The sequence below is a fragment of the Opisthorchis viverrini genome, assembly GCF_000715545.1.
Source record: "Opisthorchis viverrini unplaced genomic scaffold opera_v5_147, whole genome shotgun sequence".
NCBI lineage: Eukaryota > Metazoa > Platyhelminthes > Trematoda > Opisthorchiida > Opisthorchiidae > Opisthorchis > Opisthorchis viverrini.
This window is the reverse complement of record NW_008751803.1, coordinates 524,380-528,219: the sequence shown is the minus strand read 5'-3', so window position 1 is coordinate 528,219 and position 3,840 is coordinate 524,380. Positions and strand designations below refer to the sequence as shown.

Here is a 3,840-nt window from a genome sequence, read left to right as displayed (position 1 = left end):
AAATGCATTACCATTTCTACGGAACAAGTCGCCACATGCTCCAACCCCCAACCCGGAGGGCCGGTAGACTGTGTTCGTCAGACCTCTAACCATTGACCAACTGTGAGTGAGTGTCGCGGGACACTCTCCAGTATAGCTCAATGGATCGCTAAGATGCGCAAACCGTCACACTACGGTAGGGTCCGGTTCGTGACGGAATGCGCAAACCGTCACACTACGGTAGGGTCCGGTCTCTTCGTGACGGAACCCGGCAGTATCCCAGCCCTCGTGCTTCCCTGGGGTGGCATGGCAGCTAGGCACCGGAAAGGTGCTACAGCTGAACTCTCTCTCTCTCGGACTAGAGTTTTGACACTCAGAAGGATACTTTCTACCGAGAGCTATCCGGACTCATTCGTCGAGTAAGAAGCACTGGTCCTTGCGGGCGAGCGGAATACCCAAGATGGTCGTCTGGGTTTCTGGCATCACACATGAGTGTTTCATTCAGAGTTGATATTCGTCGCACAGACAGCAGAGGTCGGCCCTTCCAGTTGTGTGCCCACCACGAACTGCTTCTGGCCGGCAAGAACTCTCAGCACAAACACTCGCGCGATTAACTTGGCGGCCACCAACTGCAAATCAACCGTGGACCCAGTTGGATCATAAGGCCATCAGCCGTCAGTGGAGAGCCATCATTTCCATCGGGTGTGGTGGGGACATCAGGTTAGCAATGCTGCAGTACATCGAATAATATTCAGAAGAAATAACGTGCCCTCGACAGGTGCACTGAGTAGAATCTAGAATTCGCACTGGCTCGGTCACGTTCTCCACACGTCAGTCGACCGAACCTTTAAAGCTCTTTCCGCACAATCATATAAAGAGTGGAAACGAACCAGGGAAGGTCAAGTAATGCCTTTCCACTGAAGTTTGAAAGCAAGTACCAGCAAACCCAGCTTCGCTGGTCATTGCCGTCTACCTGAATGAAAACATGAGACCGTAATCCTACCTTCAGCTGTAAAAACGACGTAATTGCTGTACAGTGGCTAAAGCTGCAGCAAGTTCGTTCACCGACGAGTTGGGAAGTGGGGACACATAGATACGTATTGGAGGCGATATCTAATATGACTGATACACCAAATACAGAGGTATCAGCAGAATTTCCATCACAGACTGGGAGGGGAAGATATGCATTGAATACAACGACGAGGATGCATGTGCACTATTGAGCGCGCGACGGAGCCATGTCTGACGATGCCTCTAACTAGGGATCTACTCTGTCTCGGAGTCCCCATCTAGGGAGACGTCAATGACAGTTGCAGCTGAGTTTCCTAATAATGGCTGCCATACTCTGCCGCCAAGTCATTGCTTGGGCTTCCCTGGTTCGGTTCCACTATTCGCGTGGTTGTACAAAAAGGTGCTCTAGGGAATTCGGTAGACTGGCGTATGGAGCATGTGACCATATGGTCAGCTTATCTGACACGGTCAAGTCATTTCTCACGAAAACCATTCCACGTACTTCAGCCTTCCGTTTGTTCGAGTGAAACAGAATAGGGTTTCTTCAATTGCGGCTGAGCTTTACTTACATCCCTCTACTTTCACCAATCGATACAGGTTCTACTTTACGATAGAATAAGGTCCAAACCAGCAACGACGACCACTCTAGACTAACCACGACAGTACACGTCACATTTTTTAACGATGACAACCCGTTCCCTTCTTGAGTCTTCGGTTGACTGGGTGAAAACCAGGTGGTGCTACTCCTTTGTAGTCTAGACTGGTGATATTTACCTTATCCAGTTACTTCCTCAGCGACTTCACTTATCAGGAATCTTGTTGTGTTGCTCCCGGGACACTGGCATTCCGTTTGCTAGCCGGCCTGTCAAGTAGACGAAAATTCAGTTTTCCGCCCATCCATACCGCGTCTCCACAGGTGGAAAAGCACAAATACTTTCCACATATTCGTCTCAAGGTGGCACAAGGCTACGCTGAGAAAAATCCTTCCCCCAGTATCTTCCACAACTAAGACAGTAGCCAGCATCTCAGGAAAGTTGGCACCAACATGAAGGACGTTTCCATTCTTCTTAGGACCCCAGATGGGGCGAATCGCTAGTTTCAGGGATCAATGGACGCCAAGGGTTACTGGCACTTCCGGGACTGACGGTGGTCTTCAGCCCCACTAAACATCAGGTCAAGGTCGACAATCAAGGTAGAGTAGAAACGGACCCTCGCAGAACCTCACTAACGGTTGCCTCGGTGCGCGATAACGCAGCTCCACGCTAACCGTGAAAGGTTCGTTACCGCAAGAACTCATCGATGCGTTGGAGAGCCCGGTTACTGATACCAAATATTTCCAGATGCACAACCAGAAACAAATGACTGACCAGATCCAGGGATTTTGTAAATCGCCATCTTCTGACCTTCACTCAGTTTTCTAGACACCAAGTCTAAAATTGTAGGAGATTCGTGGTACAAAAAAGTCCTGCTGATTGTGGTTGATTGCGCGATTGTACATCACATATTGACGAATGCAAGAACGATAGACCCTCCATATTTTTTGAAACGCCTATAAAGCTCACTATACGATGGCTTCCGCTTGCAGGTTGATTTTGCGGCTTTTACTCAGCTGACATCCTTCCGTTGCAATGGAAAGGTTAAGAACCAATTTCGCCGCCTAGGCTGCTTAGCAAAGACGTGTGTGGCCATATGAGGGCAGAGGCTGTCACCATCTAAAGCCTTGTTTGATTCTTAGTTCATCCGCCCTTTCTTAACCTTATCCGGTATGATAACGAACTCATTCGACATGCGTCTACGGGTCCACCGCAGCCGATATGGTGAATAGCCCTGCGACAGCCAATGATTCTCGGCAACATAAAATCGTGGCATGCCCCCAACGACCCTTAGAGCCTCGACCGCCCCCCGTAGAGCATCCTTGGTGTGAATAAACGCATGCCAGAACTTACGGTTGCATACTGCTTCATGCGACAACTTTGTCCCATAAAGCGAATCATTGTATACGTGACGGTTGCCACATTAGCGGAACGCTCATAATTTAGGCGCGTAAAATGTCCTCAGGGAGCTCTATGCGTCGCCCATCCGCGGTACCTTCAGAACCCGGAACACTCCCACTCAAACACAAACCTCCCATCATAGAACCAACCGTAACTACCGAGTTAGGGACCACAATCAATCTTACATACGGTGAATGAAAAGGAGCAAAGAGGAAAAATGATGACATATCTAGTGCGATTTCAGGGACGTGAGAAAACAGACCTAAAGGAAAGCCAGGTAGCGCACACCGCCGACGCAGGCTACTAACCCAGCACGATGTCGACTGCCGATTGGTCGAATTTCAACCAGACTTCAGTGTACGTAACGGATTCACTTATTACTAAATCCATACACAAGATAGTGGCATTTGACCAAGCTTTTCAGGCCGAGTTTGTCCTTGTCGTTCAGCGGCTTCTTTTTGGTTGATGGACACAAGTGGAAAAGGGTCTGGCACTGCTCTTTAGTTCTCGGTCAGTGTACGTAACGGATTCACTTATTACTAAATCCATACACAAGATAGTGGCATTTGACCAAGCTTTTCAGGCCGAGTTTGTCCTTGTCGTTCAGCGGCTTCTTTTTGGTTGATGGACACAAGTGGAAAAGGGTCTGGCACTGCTCTTTAAGTTCTCGGTGCGGTGGCTCTACTAAAAAGGCGTCTGAGGATACTTTTAACCGGGTACTAGATGCAGAGTGAACAGCTGTCCGGGGAAGATTATTCCGTACTCCAAATACCCGAAACGAAAATTTTTTGCTCTCTGAACTTCTGTCCCCGCCGTGTGTAAGTTCGGTAAACGGTGAAAAACCTGTTGACCAAGC

General features: G+C 48.9%; 1 protein-coding gene across 1 annotated transcript in view; it reads right to left on the bottom strand.

Moving 5' to 3' along the window:
* T265_06795 (hypothetical protein) overlaps window positions 1–3,284 on the bottom strand; it is a gene marked incomplete at both ends in the record, with an annotated part of 19,721 nt that extends 16,437 nt beyond the window's left edge. Inside the window, one exon of the mRNA XM_009172160.1 lies at window positions 3,247–3,284. The remainder of the gene's footprint in view (window positions 1–3,246) is intronic.
* Window positions 3,285–3,840: the final 556 nt, after the last annotated feature.